The following is a 23,709-nucleotide window of genomic DNA, read 5'->3' on the forward strand; positions in this document are numbered from 1 at the left end:
GAAGTGCAACATCAGTAGCAGGTATTAGAATGCAAACATAAATAAATCTCGATCCGTCCATTCATCAAAAACCCCCTCCGAGGGTGCAAAAGTGCATGTTCTGAGGACAAGTTTTTTGACAAATTTCCGGACCCTTCTCCAATGCAACGAGAAGGGTTAAATACTACTAACCGACTAATCCTAATTACACAAATTTAGGGAATGGCTTCAAATGACCGCCCTTTTACTAAAACAAATTTATTTCTAAAAACTGAATCTAATTTCTAACCATTTCCGTATCCGCTCCTTAGTGCTGTAAGCGATGCGCTGTTCGCCGTGAGAGAGTCGGTTGCTTGTCCTTTCCTTTTGTTCGAGCTTGAAAATTAGAAATAACAAGAGCTGGCACCTCTTTCTGACAAACTAGAAGATATTTTTGAAAGTGTTCTTCTGGAGGAGTGTCTTCACGGCGTGTATACTTAGTACAACTCAGATTTCTTTCAAACTGATTGTGCTGTTGCTATTTCGGTTTCCGGCCGTGTGAATGACTCAATGAGCTGGGGATTTTGTTGCCTGAACGATTTTCTCAATTGAAACTTGTTTCCATTCTCTGTTCCAGGCTTTTCTGAGACGTCTTTCCCCTTAAGCGTTTTTATTTTTGCTTTACCCAATTTGGGCTTCAGGATCTTTCATAAACGCTTTGCTTTTGTGCGCCTTTGACTCTGAGTCCTGGATAGTCTATTTCCATCAGCATTTGTTGAGTGATACTCTGGAATCCGTGGCCCTGCTGTATGCGGTATCCATCTACGAAGTCATCTCCTCTCTGTTCTTCTAGCTCTGGCGCTTTTCCTTAGATGTTTCCTGCATATAGATTTATATTAGTTGTTGTCTTATAGTTCACGTAAATGAAAAGAGACACGAAGAAAAGATTGACATGAAAGCATTAAGTTCTAATGAATGCATAATCATGTCACCCATTATGACTTGACTCTTCGAAAAACGCAACATAATCATCTTTGGATACACAGGCGTACAATCATTAATTTCCCATAAGGTGCGCACCTAATTTTGGGCTTACAGATCATGCCGAGGAATGTCTGCGATGAATGGTTTCTGCGATTTGCATCGCAGCATCGAAGATTGTGATGTAAATAAGTGGCATCGCAACAATTGATAGTTTCATTCGTCGCAAACCATAGATCGCAGGTCGCAGCTTTGTATGATCGCAGATCGCATATCGCAAGATCGCAAGGTTTTCGCTTTATCACTCTGTGCTGCTTATGCGACATTGCGACGTGCGACGTCGCATATCGACTGTCGGCGATTCTTTAGGTTTTCCCTTTTTGAGTGCTTTTAATGCATGTGATGCGATGGGTTCTCACGTCGCTCCTTTTCAGTGTATTTATGCGCTTTGGGAGAGCGCCTCTTTTTACCTTTGCGACGCGATATAGCTCTTAGGGAGTTAATACAAAAGATTTTTTAAACAAAATATTTTTTGGATTTTTTGGTTAAGGGTCCCCCTTTGCTTGATGTTATTACTAATATCAAACAAAGAGGGGGGTTGTTGGTGACCACAACAATGGCGATTCACTGTGAAGAACCAGTTATCTCTGCATTTCTATTGACCGTTCACTTCCGAAACAACAAAATTTTTATATGTCTAAATTTTGTTATGGACAGATAGAGTAGATTACCCCTCACCTTGTCAACGATATTTTGTCTCAATCCTTTTTATATCCCAATTGCTTCCTTCCTCGGGCTTTTTCTTGCATTCGCACCAGACATTACTTGGCTTTGATTAAAGATAAAATAAGGTCTTCTCTGCGTATTGGCTTAAAAGTATGCTCATTTGTCGTAGGTAGAGCCTCTGATGCCCGCAAGCGTCCATAGCCTCATCAGGGTTACCATGTTATCCAGCAATGATCCTTTTTCCTGCTTGAGGTTATTCGCAACATCCGAGAGAAAAATCCTTTTTAACACACTTTTCCTTTTTTTTTTTTTTTTTTAATTCTCTAAAGAACAATGTCTTGGTTTGGTGGCCAAATTATGACACAGTCATTCACTTGATTTACACTTTTGCTGAACAAGCCGGCTCGTGATGAGACCTCTTGTCTTTTGATTGCAACAATCTTAAGTCATTGCCCTGTTTGATAGACAGTATTGGCAAAGTCAGCAAGTTATAATATATGTGATCATGATAAGCCAGCTCGTGATGAGACCTCTTATTCTTTGAGATATAGTGTTTTCCTTGGATTGTTTCTCTGAATGCTGTAATTTCCTTTTAGAAGGGAGGAAGTCATTGTTTTTCCTTAAGAAAGCTCTGGACGAAAATAATAGAGTTTTTGAAAACAACAGTTTTGCAGAGAATACTTATTTTATTATTGATGATACCTTTCATTGTGCTGATACAAAACAATTCTTTTACCAAAGGTTGCTTTTGTCAAAGTTTCTTAGAGGTTGAAATGAGCATCGTAATCAAGGTGAAGTTAACTCTATTTGTCAATAATAAAATTCAGATTTTCAAAATAATTTGCTATTTGTACAAGCGAAATCAAAATCTGATAGAGAATTGGCGTGCTCTTTCATGAATCCTATTTAAATGATCATTTACAACGGGTTTTATTCATAAAAAGAGAAAACAAAACAAAATAAAAACTAAAAACTAAATCTATCCTACAAAAATTAGAAGAATTCTCTTCTATGGAAAATATAATTTAAGAATCAGTCCATTGACAGGTAAAGAATCTCTCCTACCTGCCAAATCCTGCAACACGAATGTAGACGGGCCTACGACTTCTACAATCTGAAAAGGGCCAAGCCACAGCTTTTGAAATTTCGTATGTTTTCCCTTTTCTTCATGAGCCTTATCCCATTTCAAAACTAAATCACCCATCTGAAAGTTTTTTCTGGTTATGATGCTTGAGTCAAAAGAAGATTTTATTAGCGCTTGGTGATGAGCATGGGTTTTCCTAGCTTGTTCTCTTTGCTCTTCTAGTTTGATTATTTCCATTTGTCTTAATTGTAAAGAGGAAGTAGATACTTCATCGATATATTGCACTAAAGACAAAGAGGGAATGACTAGGTGAGTCGGAAGAACCACTTCTCTCCCATTAACTAAATTAAAGGGAGAAGTGTCGATTGAAGCTTTCTTTGTGATTCTATTAGCCCATAAAGCATTTACCAGCGCTTTGTGCCAATTCTTTTGGTTTTGGTCGACTGTTCTTTTGATAATCCTGATTAGGTTCTTGTTTGTTGATTCAGCCAATCCATTACCTTGCGGATAGTAGTTGGCAGAATATTTCAGTTTGAACCCTCTTTTAAGCGCAAACTTAGTCATAGTATTTCCAGAAAAATACGAAGCATTATCAAACATTAAGGCCGTTGGAAATCCAAACCTAGTGATGATAAATTGATCTATGAATTCAATAATGTTTTCAGAATGAATTGTCTTGAGAGGAACTGCTTCTACCCATTTGGTAAAATAATCAATTGCCGTAAGGATATACTTATGCTGCTTAGAAGAGTGAGGAATGATCTCACCTATTATGTCCAAGCCCCATTGGCTGAATGGTTGGTTGATGTTGACCGGTTGTAGCGGCATGGACGGTTTCCTTTGTTTTTCTGCAGCAGTCTGGCAGACTTGGCATTTCCTTACGTGATTGTATGAGTCTTTGAACAGCGTGGGCCAATAATATCCTGCACGCAAGATTTTATGTGCAGTCGCATCTCCGGCATAGTGTCCACCTGCTGGTCCATCGTGGAGTTCCTGCAAAACCTTTTCGGCTTCAGCTTTCTCAAGACACCTAAGAAGCACAGAATCGTAATTCCTTTTAAACAGGACATCATTTATGAGCTGGTATTGTTTAGCTTTTAATCTCAGAACTCTTTTCTTGGTATGATCCAGACGTGATGGAGCATACCCGTTCTTAAGAAAATAAATGGTGTCAGCATATGATGATTCTGCGCCGTTTAGGCTTACCTCATACGTTTGTACCTCTTCAGATGAGTTCTCAGGGATTTGCGATGCTCCGGCTAACATCCTGCAGAAGCCTTGACCTCTTACGATTTTTGCTGGTTTGATCTCAAGATCATATTCTTGTAAAGCGGTAATCCAATTAGCTCTCTTTTCACCCACGTCCTTCTGCACCAAAAGGTTTCTTACCGCTGGAAACGGTACTACGACTTTAGTGTGGGCTTTAAGCAAGAAAGGTCTGAAATATTTGATCGCTTTGAAAACAGCATATGCTTGTTTCTCTACGTCAGAGTAATTAATTTCAACACCTTGTAAGTTCGAGCTAAAGAATGCGATTGGAGCTTCCGCTTTCTCTTGATTTGCTTGGGTCAAAATCGCGGCATAGGATTTCTCAGAGGCAAAAGTGTATAAGATAAAAGATTATGAAAAATTTGGGGTGGCCAAAGATGGAGCATTGATGATAGCTTGTTTGATTAAGTTGAATGTTTCGTGCTCATCTAGACCCCATTTGAAATTTGAATTCTTTTTTATCATATTTTGTAAGGGAGAAATAATACGTGAAAAATCCGAGACAAATCTTTTGACAAAATTGATCTGTCCAAGGAAGGATTGCATGGCTTTCTTGTTATGGGGTATGGATATTTCGGAAATTTCCTTGATCCTGTCGGGTTCTATGTGAATACCAGATTTCGACACTATGAATCCGAGCAATTTCCCTTCGCTTAATGTAAAGAAAGATTTCTTTGGGTTGAGCGAAATCCCATACCTCAAACATCTTTGAAAGATTTGCTTCAAATCTTTGAGATGGTTGTTTCGTTTTTTGGAGTACACTGTTATATCATCCAGGTAAATCACTACTGATTTATTGACTAATCCTTTAAATGCGATGTCCATGGCTCTCTGAAAGGTAGCTCCGGCATTGATAAGACCAAATGGCATCTTCTGATAAGCATAAGTGCCCCATTTGGTTCGGAACATAGTCTTTAACTGATCATCGGGATGCACCAGTACTTGATTGTATCCTGAAAATCCATCCAGGAAAGACATTAATTCTGAGCCTGCTACTGCCTGTAATATTTGCTCCATAGGTGGGAGGGGAAAGTTATCTTTCTGACAGGCTTTGTTGAGATTTCGGAAATCGATACAGATTCTAATGTCTCCATTTTTCTTCCTAACGGGCACCATATTGGATACCCATTTGGAATGCCTGACGGGGAAGATTATTCTGGCTCTCAACAACTTATTAAGCTCAGTTTTTATCTGATTTTCTAGGTTAGGATGTATTTTTCTGAGCTTCTGCTGGACAGGTTTTTCATTGTCAATCATAGGGATAACATGTTGAATGATAGAAGTGTTGTATGTCTTTAGCTCATCGTAATTCCAGGCAAAAACGTTTTTGTATTGTCTCAGAAGACGGATATATGCTGATTTCTCTTCAGGGGCTAGGCCGTGACCTAGGTTAACGTTTTGTGGCTTCTGATCGGTCCCTAGGTTTACTAATTCATAGTTCAGGGTAGAACTGCAAAGTTTAGCATTGGCGGACCTTTTAAACCGACTTTTCAAATCATATAAATCTTCTAACTTGACCACTGATTTCGGTATAGCATTGTCAGAGCCATTTTGTTGTATTTGGTGATCATGATGGTCTTCATCGATTATCTGATTTGAGTAGGATCCTTCAGAAGTAAGGAAATTTACGATGTCAGGATCGTCGTTGAACACTCTCCAATTGGTGATGTTGTCAGGGATGGATGGTCTAAAGATTAATTCTATTGAAAACCTATCAGGACTAAAATCTTTGGAAGGAATGAGTCTTGAGGCTACGTTAGCAAACAGGTCTGTGCTAGCATTTTGAATTCTTGGAATTGACGAGATGTTGAATGCTATGAAATGTGCAGTGAGATCTTGAACTAACGATTGATAGTGCTTTAAATGACTTGACAGGCAATGTATGGTGTTACGTACCTGTTTTACGATGATCTCCGAATCTCCAAAGACTTGAAGATACTTAACGTTCAATCCAATTGCTTTGTATAGGCCTTGAACCAAGGCTTCGTACTCCGCTGTGTTGTTCGTGCAATCGAACTCAAGTCTGCATGTGAGCATAATCTTGTTCCCGTCTGGGTTAATCAGAACGCATCCTGCTCCTGCTCCCTCATTGGATTTAGATCCGTCAAAATATAATTTCCAAAATAAAGATGTATTTACAGAACTATCTAAAAGACTAAAACATTTTGAGTCATCAGTTTGGGAGAAATTTTCAACTTGGGATAAAACTGAATTCTCTAAGTATGGTGAAATATGAGCATTGAAATTGCCTAGGAAAGTATCTACCGCGTAATTGCCTACAATGCTGCTATTGTATGTTATGGCTTCATTTTCTCCTTCCAGTTCCGTCACTATGTATTTTTGGTGCAACTCTCGTTCAACCTTTATCTGATTTGGTTTACCATTGTATGGTAACCACATGTGCGACCAGTCGGTTGAGAAATATCCGTGGAGTTTCTCCGACCAATCCCTGCTAAGAATCAAACCATAGAACTCAGGGATATCAGCTACTAGAATGTCGATAACCTGACACACTTTTGGGTTAGACGACAATCTTATGGTCACCTGATTAAGTTCACCAATCACTTCGACTTGGGATCGATCAAGTTGAACTATACGTACTGCGGATTTTTGAGGTTGCACATTCAATTTGGCACATATTGACCTGGGTAAAATATTCGTTGAAGCACCAGAATCGACCAAGCAATTGTGCACGTTTTTATTGAAGATTTCATATGTGAGAAGAAAAGGAGGAGTATGAGATCTTGATCTTCCTCCAATCAAGGCGATGTCATTTGGATCAATTTTATTGATCGCGTTGGTTGGAGGCCTTCCCAGATTGTGGGAAGCTACAGCTGTAGGTAAAGATGTAGTAGGCACAGCATGTAATTCTTTCATCATTATTTTCTGCTGGTGTTTCAATTTACTCAATTCATAAAGAGTGATATTAGCCCTAGTCTTCTTCATGTCATCAATGATGTTATACTCCATTTCATCCGACACTATTAGTGTTCTTGATGGAGGTGTTTGATCAGATTGGACTGGGCTAAGCTGGGTCGCTTTAGCAGTTGTATTTTTTGTTGCGACCTTTTCTTTTGTTGCAGGGCTTGTGCCCCTTTGTTTTGGGGTAGTTTGGGGAGGATCAAGTTGATTTTTGCTTCTCGTGCTAACAGGAAATGCTTCTTGATCTTCTTCTTGTGGGAGGATGAAGTCCCACATTCCTTGTAGTTCTACAACTTCTTCTTCGTCGGTCTGCCCTTCAGTGGTATTCTCTTCTTCTTCGTCTTCTTCAGATTCAACGTTTGAGACAGCACTGGGTGGTTTTACTTCCATGGGAGGATTTCTTTTAAAAGTCCTATAGGGCTTTTTCGAAGAAGTCTCTGCTACTTGTTTCTTAATATCAATCATCTCATTGGACATGGCTTTCAACACTTTTTGTAATCCTTCCAAATCGAAAGGATCTTTCGTTTGCTTCTTCTTGGTGTCTTCTTTGAAAGAGATCTTCTTAGATTTGCGTTATTCTATAGCAGATCTCTTTTCTAGGGCTACCATGCGTTTTTCCACTGCTAACGCCTCTGTCAAGTTGTCAACTAATGTGGTCTTGTTTTCCCTATCTACGAAGATAGCCAGATTTGGACGTAAAGCCGTGATGTACCATTCACATCTTACTTCCTCGCTGGGTTGTGAAGCAGCGGGGATTTTGTTGAGGATCTTATTGAACCGTAATTTAAAATCTTTAATGGGTTCTCTAGCCTCAGCCTCAAGACTAGATAGGTCATTGATCAATGTCACCGTGGATCTGTCATCACCAAACTTGGTGAGGAACTGACTTTGAAAAATGTCCCAGCTTGTGATGGATCCGGAAGGTAACGAAAAGTACCATGACCCGGCTGTTCCTTGCATGGTATAAGGGAAAAGCCGGACAACAGCGTCTTCGTTAGTAAATCCGTTGAGATTAACAGAAAGCATGAAATTATTGATATGTTCCTCGGCTAGCATGCCTGCTTTCGGATTGAATTTAGGCAGCCATTTCTCAGGATGGTCCGGTATAGGGCTCAGGGGTGGAGGCATTAAAACCGCCCCAGGATTGTTCCATGGCGACTGGGCCATTGTTGAGCTGCTAGTCAATGGAAGTGCAGAAGATGATCCCTGATGTTGAGAAGATGAAGATATTAAGATCTTTGATGTTTGAAGAGGAAAGTTTGTAGAAGATGGGTGAGTGAGTTGGAATGAAAAAGTGGGTGGTTGACTTCGCGGTGAGAGAGTTGATATGGACGAAGTGGATGAAGGAGTCTTACTGTCAGACTCTGGTGGTGTTTCCCTTGCTCTTTTCCTGGTAGGAAGAGGGAGTTCACTTGGTTGTATGCCAAATTTTTCACTCTTTAATCTGGTAAGGGGATGAGAAGGGTTGTACTGCGAAGTCACGCTGCTTTTAGATTTATCAGACTTCTGGTTAAAAATAGAGAATCCCTGGAGTTTACGAATCAAAGTTTGAATTTCAGGGGGTTCAATGATAGATTGGTCTGATATATTCGAATATGTAGCAGTGGTGGATACTCGAGTGACTTCAAATTCCGGGTTTAACCGTGTTGGAGAAGTCGAGGGAGTTGATGAGGGTGTATTACTCTCAGAATGGTATTTAGATATTGCTTTAGGTGCCATTCATAGTTCGTCCCCTCCTTCTAGTGCCAAATATGTTGAGGGCCCTGAAATCGGGTCAACAACAAGGGGGATACCCACCCGGTCGGGAACCTGGTTGGCGGCTCCGTGCCCGTTTGGTGTAGCGGGTCCGACTGGGGATAATGGGACCAGCTTCCCAATATAAGGGGTGTGTGTGTGCAGAGTTTGGTGATGTGTGTGTGTGTAGAATATGATAATGGAAAATCTGGAATTATTTCTAAAGTTAATTTTAATTCTAAACTCTAAACTAATTTTATACTGCTTTAATCTAACAAAAACAACACATCTAATCTACGCTAACCCGGGGTAGAACTTTTTCCATTATGCGATCTAGAAAGATTTCACATAATAACTGGTAATGAAGATTATTCAGCTATTATAAGAATATAAATCAATTAAGATGAACCATCCTGCATAAAAAGTTAAGCAAAACGGTTGTGAACAGCATATCGCATCATTAGTTATTCATGTGTTAAGCACAAATCAATGACTCCACCGTACAAAAGTTCCAAATGGTAGTCCACACATTCATACATTAACATATAAACAACATCAGCTGTATATTACTCTAAGAATGCAAGCAGAAATTCGTCAAGAGATAAAAGTACCATTTATGACTGATTTTATACTCACAAACCTTAAGCAATAACGATCTATTTCTACTTACTTCTAATGCCTACTAAGAGTATAGAAGTGCAACATCAGTAGCAGGTATTAGAATGCAAACATAAATAAATCTCGATCCGTCCATTCATCAAAAACCCCCTCCGAGGGTGCAAAAGTGCATGTTCTGAGGACAAGTTTTTTGACAAATTTTCGGACCCTTCTCCAATGCAACGAGAAGGGTTAAATACTACTAACCGACTAATCTTAATTACACAAATTTAGGGAACGGCTTCAAATGACCACCCTTTTACTAAAACAAATTTATTTCTAAAAACTGAATCTAATTTCTAACCATTTCTGTATCTGCTCCTTAGTGCTGTAAGCGATGCGCTGTTCGCCGTGAGAGAGTCGGCTGCTTGTCCTTTCCTTTTGTTCGAGCTTGAAAATTAGAAATAATAAGAGCTGGCACCTCTTTCTGACAAACTAGAAGATATTTTTGAAAGTGTTCTTCTGGAGGAGTGTCTTCACGGCGTGTATACTTAGTACAACTCAGATTTCTTTCAAACTGATTGTGCTATTGCTATTTCGGTTTCCGGCCGTGCGAATGACTCAATGAGCTGGGGATTTTGTTGCCTAAACGATTTTCTCAATTGAAACTTGTTTCCATTCTTTGTTCCAGGCTTTTCTGAGATGTCTTTCCCCTTAAGCGTTTTTCTTTTTGCTTTACCCAATTTGGGCTTCAGGATCTTTTATAAACGCTTTGCTTTTGTGCGCCTTTGACTCTGAGTCCTGGATAGTCTATTTCCATCAGCATTTGTTGAGTGATACTCTGGAATCCGCGGCCCTGTTGTATGCAGTATCCATCTGCAAAGTCATCTCCTCTCTGTTCTTCTAGCTCTGGCGCTTTTCCTTAGATGTTTCCTGCATATAGATTTATATTAGTTGTTGTCTTATAGTTCACGTAAATGAAAAGAGACACGAAGAAAGATTGACATGAAAGCATTAAGTTCTAATGAATGCATAATCATGTCACCAATTATGACTTGACTCTTCGAAAAACGCAACATAATCATCTTTGGATACATAGGCGTACAATCATTAATTTCCCGTAAGGTGCGAGCCTAATTTTGGGCTTACAGGTCATGCCGAGGAATGCCTGCGATGAATGGTTTCTGCGATTTGCATCGCAGCATCGAAGATTGCGATGTAAATAAGTGGCATCGTAGCAATTTATAGTTTCATTCGTCGCAAACCATAGATCGCAGGTCGCAGCTTTGTATGATCGCAGATCGCATATCGCAAGATCGCAAGATCGCAAGGTTTTCGCTTTATCACTCTATGCTGCTTATGCGACATTGCGACGTGCGACGTCGCATATCGGCCGTCGGCGATTCTTTAGGTTTTCCCTTTTTGAGTGCTTTTAATGCATGTGATGCGATGGGTTCTCGCGTCGCTCCTTTTCAGTGTATTTATGCGCTTTGGGAGAGCGCCTCTTTTTACCTTTGCGACGCGATATAGCTCTTAGGGAGTTAATACAAAAGATTTTTTTAAAAAAATATTTTTTGGATTTTTTGGTTAAGGGTCCCCCTTTGCTTGATGTTATTACTAATATCAAACAAAGAGGGGGGTTGTTGGTGACCACAATACCTTCGTGACGGAATGGGGATGTTTTTAGTATACAATGATGCCTTTCGGACTTAAGAATGCACCAGCAATATTCTCTTGCATAGCCATCATGGTGTTCAAAGAGAATATTCACAAATTTTTAGAGGTCTATTTCAAAGATAGGACAGTGTTTGGGCTAGTCAAGCACCATGTAGAAAGTCTACGCTTAATGTTGGATACGTGCTGAAGGTATTAGATTGTGCTAAACCTAAAGAAATGTTTATTCTGTGTCCCTTTTGGGATTTTTAAGGGTCATGTGGTGTGCAGGCAAGGACTTATGGTGGACCCTACCAAGATCATGGTAATAATCAATTTGGAAGCCCCAAGGAGTGTTAAACAGTTGCGCGCAACACTGGGCCATACCAAGTATTATCAAAAATTCATCAAAGCTTATGCTCAGATTACTGTGCCCATGGAGAAGTTGCTAAATAAGGATGCTACATTTTGTTGGAATGAAAAATGTCAGCGCAGTCTAGATGTCTTGAAGGATAAAATGGTTACTACGTCAATCTTTGTCTTCCTAGACTGGAAGAAAGATTCCATGTGCACATTGATGCCATGTGTATTGCATTCGGAGCAGTTCTGACATAGGCTGGCAAAGGAGAACTAGATCACCCTATAGCATTTGCAAGACAAAAATTGTCAAAGGCTAAAAATAATTATCCAAAGATAGAGCGTGAGGGACTAGCTATGGTGTATGTGCTCCAGAAATTTAGACATTACCTGTTAGGCAGACATTTCAAGATGTACATAGACCATTCTTCATTGAAGTATCTAGTTAATAAGCCTATGTTCGGGGGGGGGGAGAATATATAGATGGCTTCTCTTGTTTCAGGAATATGATTTTGAGGTGATTGTGAAGCCCAGACGGTTGAACGTAGGACCTGACCATCTGTCGGGCATTGAGACAAGAGAGGAGCCTAATAATCTAGAGGAAGGGTTGCCTGACGCGCAACTCTTTGCAATATGCATAACAAATAACCACTTCATAGATATTATCCACTTCTTGATTACAGGAACGACCCCAGAGGGATATACCAGTCAACAGAAGAAAGCGTTGGTGGTACATGCAGTAGATTTTTTATTAATTGCAGACCATTTGTATAAAATGGGATTGGATGAGATACTTCAACGTTATGTGCCTGATTTTGAATGAAACAATATCCTCGCTGAAGCTCATGGAGGAGCTACAGGAGGGCATTATGTACGAAAAGCAACAGCGTAGAAGGTCTTGTGCACTGGGTTGTGGTGGCCGACACTACATAAAGACTCTAAAGCACTCTGTAAGGCATGTGATGCATGTCAAAGAATGGGCAGACCATCGTCGAGGGATGAGCTGCCTCTGAACACATAGGTGTCATTGCAGCCATTTGAGAAATGCGCCATTGATTTTGTAGGAGTGATTTAGCCCCTAGGGAAGAAAACTGGTGTGCGCTACATCACCGCAACACAATATTTGATGAGATGCATGGAGGCATAGCCTCTGAAGGACTATACAGGGGCAATGAAAACAAAGTACACCATATTCAGCATGCTGACAGAAGAGTTCTAGGTTTACCATCAGAAAAGTACACCATATTATCCTCAGGCCAATGGAATAGTTGAGGCTTTGAATAAGATATTGGAGAATGCACTGACAAAGATTTGCAATGTATAGCAAAATGATTGGGATGTGTGTTGACCAATAGTATTATGGGCATACAAAACTACTTTCAAAAAGCTCACAGGTCAAACACCTTTTTGGTTGGTTTATGGTGTAGAGGTTGTGATGCCTATGGAGTATATTGTGCCTAGTTTATTCATAGTGGCTTTCATAGAAATGGTGGATTTCAAAGCCTTAGAAGAATGACTTGCATAACTAATGGAGCTTGAGGAAGGAAGGATTTTAGCTAGATTCCATCAGCAGGTTCAGAAGGAATGTGAAAAAGCTTGGCACGATCGGCAGATCGAACTATGCACCTTCAAGATAAATGATTTGGCTTTGTTATATGATAGTAAGTTCGCTAAATTCCTAGCAAAGTTTCAAATGCACTCGCTGGTGCCATATGTCATCAAGGAAATTACAAATGGTGGCATAGCTGATCTTGCAAAGTTGAATGGAGAACCATTTCTGGGAAAAGTAAATGGAAGCTGGTTGAAGCCATACACTGGGGATCTGGCCCAATGACTACATGATGCCAAGATAGTCTTAGCGCTCCAGGCAGCTGCAAGGAAGCGTGGGACTATAAACTACACTACCTGGTTGGTGGAACTACGTGATAAAGGGGCTATGCGAAAAATGGCAATGTCAAATTATCAGGAGGTGCGCGAAGGGAGCTATGCTATGAGGGGAGAGACAGCGCAACATAACCAGAAAATGACTTTTATAGTCACTATTCATGATTTGACAGCTAGGAGATGGCTAAGAGGGGGGGGGCATAGAATTTAAGGCAATTAAGGCTAAAATATTTAAAGATATGCTGCCAAATTAGCATTTATGGATGGATTTTGGGGGGAACGATCAAATTTGAATTTGAATTTGCCTATAAATTATGCGTGGTCATCCAGTAATGAATATTTTGCATCATTATAATTTTTGTGTTGTGTTTTCCATGGTTTATGAATCCTCAAGTTTTTGCACATTTGGTCGCTAGCTCTGTATTTGATAAATTACCCGAGGATACCCAACGGTTTATTCTTAGCACAATGTCTGGACTAGGTGAAACTGCCAGCACTGGAGGAAATGTCGTCACTGAGGGAGCTACTCCAGAGGTTGTGAGCATGGAGGCTCTAGCTGCTGTGCCTACATCATTGAGGTTGCCTAGGCTGAAACCTACATCGGTGTGGGAAGTCCCCAAACCCAAGAAACACAAACATAAGAGGCTGAATCCAATGCGCGAGTCACCGAGGAAGAATTCTGATACCCAAGCATAGAAGAAAGAGGTAGTCCTTAAGGCTAGATTGGGGCCTTGTTTAGATGAAGCCTACATAGTCTTGACCAACGCACAGGAAAATTTGGTGAACTTGCATAGTACGTAGCAAAAGATTAAGCAGGATAATGCAGGACCAGCCATAGAGCAGCTAGTAGACTAAGTCAAGTAGGTAGCCACACAAAGCGCAACAAAAGTAGTGGTTGCACAAGTAGAGCTGGGGGATCTTTGCTGCGAGATCTCCATGCCAGCCAAGTGACTTGAGGGTGAGTCATGATATTTGTGTTGGGGGCTTGTTGGGATGGGGTCCCTTGGGTCAATTTTGGGGCAAAAGCCCAAGTTTTATGTAAAAAGATGGAAAGTCTCCACAAATTGTGGTCGCAGAGTGCGTAGTTAAGTAAAGAGTCAAAAAGGGTTTTTACCCTCTTTTATGTAAGTTGAGTCATCTTTTGAAGATCTACCCATGGTCCGCGAACCATGGGATTGTATAAATAGGTGTGTCTTAAAGAGTCTAAGAGGATAATGATAACAGAGATGAATGTAATGGGTCAATAGAAGGAAGATCATAGAAGTCTTAGAGGAGGAAAAGGCTCTACAGCTGAGTGGGTAGAGGCCTAGAGTAGAGTCCACAACTGAGTGCATGGACCCCTGTAGCTGAGTGTGCAGGAAATTCTTGAGTTTGTAAGCTTAATTGAACATTAATAAAGAAGATTATTCCATAAAATTCATGTGTTTTATCTCTTTACTTCTATTGTGAATGAATGCGCTTTATGCTGTGATAAATGATGGCTTTGTGAAATAATGATATATTGATGTACAACTTTACTGGATCTATATTGTTATCTGAATGCAATTGATGTTGAGTGCTTACGTGAATATTATATTGTTGTATGTTAAAAATACTGAACACTTAAGTAGATCTGAGTAAATACTGAGTTAAGAGTAATCTATGATGTGTGTAAGTAGCTAATTCACTTGTTCAATGTCCACGAAAGACAATCGTAGACCTTCGTGGAGGTCTAGAGGTTGATTGAAGGAAGTTACATCGATAAGTCATAAGGGCTTATCGATCTGCATGAAGGCAGATCTAGGGTATGAAAAGGACATCACACTAATATTTGGGTGCAAAAACTTGGTTCCATCATCCCCCCATATTGCTTCGGGTGAGACTTTAGTCTGCGCTCTACGGATTGATGCTGAAATGGCTAGTAGTGTAGGGATTTATTTGGCACAACTAACTCCGAACTAGGGTCAAGACCCACTAAGCCAACATAGTGCCTTGACATCTTCAATGCATGAATGAGCACTGCCAACTCAAGATAATTTGTCAAATAGTTCGACCCATGTTCATATAGTTTCCGCGACTCATAACATACTAAATTCCCCTCCTACATAAGGACCCACCAAGTCCTCTCTTGCAAAAATTTTCACACACTACAAACTCTTTTTCCAGGTATGCAATCTTTAACACTGGAGCGTTTTTTCAACAACTTCTTTAATTGCTCAAAACTTGTTGCACATTCCTTCATCCATTCAAATTTCTTACCTTTCCTCTGCAATGACATAATATGATATGAAATCTAAGATAAATTCTGGATGAACCTCCTATAATAGTATGCTAGCCCCGTCAATGATCTCAACTCATCCACATTTCTAGGAGTTTCATACTCAATGATATCTCTTATCTTCTTTGGATCTATTGTTATGTCTTCCTTGGAGACCACATGTCCCAAGTAATGTACTTTTATTTTAAAGAAACTACATCTAATGAGCTTAGCATACAACTGATGCTCTCTCAATAGTCTCAACACTGATGCTAAATTCTTGGCATGCTCTTCCTCATTCTTATAATATATAAAAATGTCATCAATGAATACAATAACAAACGTTTCCAGATAAGGAAGCAACATGTTATTCATCAAGCATATAAAATTAGTTGGAGCATTAGTAAAACCAAATTTAGCAACAAAAAACTTATAACTCCCATACCTGGTTCAAAAATTTGTCTTGTAAATTTCCTCTTCCTTGATGTGTACCTGATGATATCTAGATCTCAAATCAATCTTTGAGAACACTATTTTTCCCTTTAACTAATCAAATAAGTCATCAATCCTCGAAAACTTGTACTTGTTCTTGATGGTCACCTTGTTCGATTGCTTATAATCAGTGCATAACTTGAGAGTACCGTATTTATTCTTCATAAAAAAGACCACTACACCCCATAGTGATACACTTGGCCTAATATATCCCTTTTCAAGTATTTCCTTCAACTGCAACCTCAAATCTACTAACTCTGGAGTGCTCATCCAATATGGTGCCTTTGATGATGGTGCTGCCCTTGGTACCAATTTAGTTGAGAAGTCCACTTCTTTGTGAGTCAAAAACTATGAGATCCCCACTGAAAACACATCCTGAAACTGTTGTAAGATCAGGTACCTGCTCAATATCTTTGCATCCTCATCCTCCTTACCTTTATCACTAGAAATGTGTACAAGTAACACACACCCTTTTCTGTGACTTCGTTTTGCATGCATAGATGTCACCATCATAATTGATGTTTCTTTCTTCTTACCCTGTAAGATTCTCTAGTCCCCATTCTCATCCAAGCACTCAATGGATTTTTCTTAATAGTCCACTTTGGTCATATGAATATATAGCCAGTCCATACCCAAAAGTGTGCTATATGACCCCAATGGTAATAAGTTCAAATTTGCTAAATTAGGCATACCATTCAACTCAACTTCACAAGCTATTACCCAATGATGAACTCTCTTCTTGGTACGTGTAGCCAAGTGCACTAACCACGATTCTGCATACACTTCTTTATTTAAACCATACTTATCCACCAAGTCAGGATTAAAATAACTATAATTAAATCCAGGGTCAATCAAAATAGAAACAACTTGATCACAATGCTTACCATCCACCTCAACAATAGATGCTTGATGATATGCATGCCTATTATCCAACATTGTATAGATACAAGGAATGCTCTACCCAACATCCCCAAAATTTTGCACCTCATGTGTGTTATAGATCTGATGCATACCACCCTGATTCTGTAGACAATCCCTCTTAATATGCTCCATACCATATGTCCAACAATCAAACTATCCTATACCATCACTTTTATTCTATTGTTGTGTCCCATGTCCCTTTCTAGCTACATTAAACCTCTTATGCAATGCATCATTCTCTTTATCTTCTGCATTATGAGGCCTTGTTTTTTTTGGCTACCCTTTACCTTTACTTTTATTTTTCCTTCCATCCTTGCTGAGATTTTGTCTTACACTTCGGTTGTTCATAGCAATGCTTTAATTTCCCAATAACTTGCTCAGGTGATCGAGGCTCATCATACTTAATCCGGTCACTAAATGATAATGGAAATCCACTGAAAAATATCTAAAATTTAGCCGTTTCATCTTTAAGATATAGTACATACCTAAATAGCTCCAAGAACTTGGTCGTATACTCCTCATCTATCATCGATCCCATGTTGATCTCATAGAATTCCTTGGCTTTGTTTTCGTAGTACATTTCCAATTGAATATTTGGACCATATTGTATCTCATGAAGGAATCCCACCACTCACAACTATAAATAAGGAAAAAAAAATTCTCCTATCCTTCCACAACCTACAAGGTTGACACTACAACAATCAGAAGAGAAAAGAGAGAAAGGGCTTTGTGACAATTGTGATAACAATACATTAAACGTCATAAGTGTGCTAAGAAAAAAATATTCTACATTGATTGTGAAGAGGAGGAAGAAAAAGATCAAGAAACCTCAAAATGTAGAGGATATACACCAGGAACCAAACCCAAGGAAAGAAGAAAACTATATCTTGTAAAGCATTGGCAAGAATTACCACTCCTCAAACTCTCAAGATAGAAGGACATATTAAGAAGAAAAATGTCCAAGAAGTGAAAGATCACATTGAGCATCAATAAATGAATCTGATCATATCTTGCAATGCATTGGCAGAAATTACCATGCCTCAAACTCTCAAGATAGAAGGAAATATCAAGAAGAAAAAGGTTAAAGCAGTGAAACATCACATCGAGCATCAACAACAATTTCTTTGACTTTTAAAGGATAACGCCACTTTGGTGCAAAATCAAATGAAACAACAGGTAGATCAACATTTTAGTGAAAGAGGTTTTGATGTAGGTGATTAGGTATTTTTACGAATACAACCATACAAACAAATGTCCCTCAAGCAAGCTATTTATGAGAAGGAAATGTTGGGAATACTACATGCACTTAAGAAATTCCGACCTTACCTAATGGGAAGACACTTCCAGGTAAAAAAGGATCATGATAGTCTTAAATATTTTTAGAACAAAAATTATCTTCAGAAAAATAGAAAAAATGGGTCACAAATATGTTGGGTCATGACTTTGAAATCATCTACAAAAAAGGGAAGCAAAATGTTGTTGCAAATGCACTCTCAACAAAGGATGAGGATGTGGGTGCATTGGTTTGTGCTATTTCTATTATCCAACCAGATTGGATAAATGAAGTAAGGGATGAATGAAAGAATGACGAAGAAGTGTGGACACTCATTCAAAATTTGTAGAAGATCCGAGTTCAACAATATTGTGAGAACTTGACAAGGAAGGAAAAATCATATTGGAACATAAAGCAGTCACAGAACCAAGAAATCGATAGCTACAAAATTGATCAATTTCAGAGTACCTCATCAAGTGGAAGAACTTACCCGCTGAAGATTCCACATGGAAGGATGATAATTTTATAGAAAATCATCCATAACTACTCAAGCATTGATGACAACACCTTTCTAAGGAGAGGGGCATGTTAAGTCCCTATACTACTATTGTAACCCCTTATTGTTATTACTGCAACCCCCTTATTATATTGTTGTGCTTATGTAGTACCCATATTGTTATTATTGTGCCCCATAGAAGCCCACTATTGTTATTTTTGTGCCCTTACATTATTAATTTTATGTCAGCTCTAATTATATTATGACCCCTTAGACTCCTGTATATATGAAGGAGGTCTTGTCATTTGTATCATCCAAGAATTATTCATTTGTGTAATGTAAAGGAGGTTGCCCCCTCGAAGAGGCTGATTTTTAAGGTGTTGATCTTTATTTTCTATCGTTTTTTGAGCTAGTTTCATAACATTCTCATCCTCCCATGTGGAATCTCTAGTGGGTAAGTTCTTCCACTTGATGAGATACTCTGAAATCGATCGATTTTGTAGCTATCAATTTCTTGTTTATATGACTGGTTTCAGTTCCAATATGATTTTTCCTTCTTCAGCAAGTTCTCGCAATATTGTTTGAACTGGGAGCTTGTCACCTATAACCTTCTTTAAGCATGAAACATGGAAAACTAGGTGCACTTGGGAAGTTGTAGGAAGCTCCAATTTGTATCCCATAGTACCAATATTTTGCAACACCTTGTACGAACCATAATAATTTGGTGATAATTTATTATCCTTCTTAGCTTGCTTGAGGGAAATTTGTTTGTATGGTTGTAGTCATAGAAATACCCAATCACCTACATCAAAACTTCTTTGATTGTGATGTTGATCTGCCTATTGTTTCATTCTATTCTGTGCTAAAGTGAGGTTATAATTTAAGAGTTTGAGAACTTGTTGTTGATGCTCAATGTGATATTCCACTGCCTTAACCTTATAATTTTCTCCTAAATATGATGTGATGGACAGTGGATGATATCCATAAAGTGCCATAAATGGGGTCATTTTTGTTGCAGTATGGAAGGAAGTGTTATACCACCATTCAGCCATAGGCAACCACTTGACGCATTGTATCTGTTTATCAAATACAAGGAAACAAAGATATCCTTCCAAACATTTTTTCACTATCTTAGTTTTCCCATCAGATTGAGGATGATATGATGAGCTATGAGCTAACTGAGTACCCAGACAAGAAAATAATTTTGTCCAAAAATTTCTAATGAAAATGGGATCTCTGACACTTACAATAATCTTTGGGTTTCCATGTAGCTTTTGAATTCTTTCCATAAATGCAGTAGAACATTTATTGGCTTTAAAGGGATGAGATAATGCACAAAGTGTGCATACTTGGTAAGTCTATCAATTACCACCATGATGACACTCTTTCCTTTAGAATTGGGTAAACCTATGATAAAATCCATTGAAACCTCCTCCCAATGTTGACTTGGAATGGATAAAGGTTGTAATAGACCTGGGGTCTTAACTGTTTCAACTTTATTTTGTTGGAAAACCAAACATTCCACCACAAACTTTTGAATATCAGATTTAAGGCAATCCCAAAAAAATTCCTTCTTAACCCTATGGTAAGTTTTTAAAAATCTTGAGTGCCCTCCTAAGGGAGAGGTGTGCAATTCCATAAGAATCTTTTGTTTGAGTTGGGAATTCTTACAGAGGTATAAGCGATCTTTGTACCATAACGAATCCTTTTTCCAGTTAAATGTATCAGATGTACTCGGGTCTTGTTGTAACTTTTGAATGAGTGCCCACACTTCTTCGTAATTCTTCCATTCATCCCTTGCTTCGTTTATCCAATCTGGTTGGATAATAGAAATGGTGCAAATAAATGCTTCCATATCCTCATCCTTTCTTGAGAGTGCATCTGCAACAACATTTGCTTCCCTTTTTTTTACATGATTTCAAAGTCATAACCCAACATCTTTGTGACCCATTTTTCCTTCTCTTCTGAAGATAATCTTTGTTCTAAAAGGTATTTAAGACTATCATGATCTATTTTTACCTTGAAGTGTCTTCCCATTAGCTAAGGTCACCATTTTTTTAGTGCATGTATTATTTCCAACATTTACTTCTCATAAATAGCTTTCTGTAAATACTTTACTTTGATTGGATGACTTTTGAAAGCAATGGGCTTTTCTTCTTGCATTAAAACAATACCAATTCCATTTCCTGAGGCATCACGTTCCACAATAAATGTTTTTGTGAAGTCTAGCGTAGCTAAGACTGGTGCTTGGCACATTGCCTCTTTAAAATGTTCAAAGGCTTTTGTTGCTTCTAGAGTCCAAGAAAATGCATCTTCCTTTAGTAATGTTGTTAGAGGTGTTTTTATTAAAAAACTTACGATAATACCCTATCAACCCGAGAAATCTTCGCAGATGCTTTATGGATGTGGGGATTTTCCATTCCTTAATGGCTTTAATTTTTCTAGGGTCTACGTTAACACCTTCATGAGATACAATATGATCCAAATATTCGACCTTTTTTTACTCCAAAGAAATATTTGGAGGTTTTTGTATATAATTGTTTCTTCTCCAATATTTTGACCACTCTATAAACATGTTGAACATGATCCTTCCAAGACTTGTTGTAGATTAGTATGTCATCAAAAAATACTAACACAAAGTTTCTAAGGAAGGGTTTGAAAATGGAATTCATCAAAACTTGAAATGTAAAAGGTGCATTGGTAAGGCCAAAAGGCATGACCAAAAATTCATAATGACCCTCATGAGTTTTAAATGTTGTTTTCAGAATGTCTTTAGTCTTCATTTTGATTTTATAATATCCTAAATGAAGGTCCAACTTGGTGAAGTAAATTGCTCCATGCAATTCATCAATGACAGGAATGAGAAATTTATTTTAATAGTGAGCTTGTTGAGCTCCGTATAATACGGACACATGCACCATGATCCATCCTTCTTGTGCACCAATACTATTGGAGTAGATAAATAACTTTGACTAGGTTGAATTATACCAGCCTCTAGCATTTCTGCAACCATATGTTCAATTTCACTCTTTTGCGCATAGGGATATCTATAAGGCCTGATGTTTGGAGGAACACTTCCTGGAATAAAATCAATAGCATGATCATGATCATGAATAGGTGGGAGGCCTTTGGGAGTCTAAAATACCTTGGAAGGATTGTCCAAGACTTTTTGGAGATCTGAAGAAATAGATGACTTCTACGCAGGAACCTCTAGCAAACATAATTGTGCAATTACACCACGTTGTTCTTTCTTTAGAAGATTTTTCATGTTGTTATAGCTGATTATCTTTCCTAGTTTCCCTGCAATAGCCCTTAATTCAACTTCCTTTCCTTCTAAAAAAAAAATTCAAGAAAAGTTCTTGAAAATTAAAAGCTATCGTACTCAAAGATTGTAGCCATTGGACTCCTAGTACATCAGCACCACCCATTTGAATAGAAAGCATTGAGCTATTCAACAGATATTCTCCCATGGATAGCTTGATACTAGGGCACTTTTTAGAGCAATTTATGGTTCTTCCATTTGAAACCATTACTTGACACTCTGTTTCTGGATATAGGAAGAAATTCAATTGCTTCGCTATCTTACAATGAATAAAATTATGGGTACTACCCGAATCAATCAATGTTATTACCTTTTTCTTCTTGATATGTCCTTTTATCTTGATAGTTTGAGGAGTGGTTATTCCGGCCAATGCATTGCAAGATATGGTTGGATTCATTTATTCTTTCTCTAGGATTTATTCATGATGTGTATCCTCTTCATTTGATGTTTCTTGTTCTTTTTCTTCTTCCTCTTCACAATATATGGAAAATAATTTCTTCTGAGCACGCTTATGACATTTAGTGTATTTTCTATCAAAACTATAACAAATCCCTTTTGCTCTTTTTTATTCCAATTGTTGTGGTCTCAACCTTGTAGGTTGTGGAAGGTTAGGGGCAAAAACACTTCCATATTTATAGTTGTGATTAGTAGGCTTCCTTTTTGCCATAATTTTTCTTTCAATTTTTCTTGCCAACCTAAATGCCTTCTCCAATGAATCAGGTTCCCAAAAGTGAACGCCATGTTGGATGTTATCCTTTAATGTCTATATGAACACATCAATCCTATGCTCCTCTGGAATATCTTTTACCCTTATGTTCAATTTTTGGAAGTCCTCAATGTGCTCCACCATTGAACCTTTTTGTTTGAGATTTATCAATTGGCTAAAAAAGGTGTTTCTTTTTGTATCCTCATAATGTGCTATTCTTTCTTCCGTAAAAATTGCCCAAGCAACAATTTGTTTATGAGAGAAAATCCATCTATACCATACAACTGATTGGTTTCCAAACATAAAGTTGTAATGTGTACCTTTCATGTGTTTTGCACATTATGGAGATTGAAATATTGCTCCATCTGTAGTATCCATGGTACGGGATCCTTGCCATCAAACTTCCTCATATCGATCTATGCAACATGGTGGCTCTTCAATCCAACATTAGAGTCTATGAAATCATAATTAACATTTATTTTGTTCTCATTATGACTTTCCTTTACTACCCTTTCACCATTAGTAAGCATTTCTTATATCAACTTTGTCAAATCTATCTACAAATCGTCCATGTTTCCTTTAAGTTTTGCTTCTATACCATCCATCTTAGCTTCCACGCCATCCATCTTAGCTTCCACGCCATCCATCTCAAATTCCATGCCATTCATCTTAGCTTCCATTTCGTTCTTTAAACCATCCATCTTAGCTTCGACGCCTTTCTTTAAACCATCCATCATAGCTTCTGTTACTTTTTGTTAGAGTGAAATTTGTTTCACTTGGTCTTGTAACTTTGATATATAATGTTGCATTTCTTCCTCTTCTTCATGAGTCAAGTTAGAGATTTCAAGTTTCTTATTAGGTGTTTCCATTTTCTTTATTTGAGGCATCAATTAATGATAATTATGCTTCATTATGTCCTTTGAATTCCTTCAAGCTAATTTTTCAAACCAAACTTATGCAAAATTTTAAAAAGACTACACACTTTTTTTGGCTTTGTAGGAGCTTGATATTGAATTGATTGTATCTCTATAATTTTGAATTTCCAAGGTCTGGCATTTTGTCTTATGGTAACCCTATGAGTCCTCATTACAACCCCAC

This window comes from Pinus tabuliformis, chromosome 4_2, assembly GCF_031772625.1.
Source record: "Pinus tabuliformis cultivar Carrire ecotype Pingquan chromosome 4_2, CPIR1, whole genome shotgun sequence".
In the NCBI taxonomy this organism is placed as follows: domain Eukaryota; kingdom Viridiplantae; phylum Streptophyta; class Pinopsida; order Pinales; family Pinaceae; genus Pinus; species Pinus tabuliformis.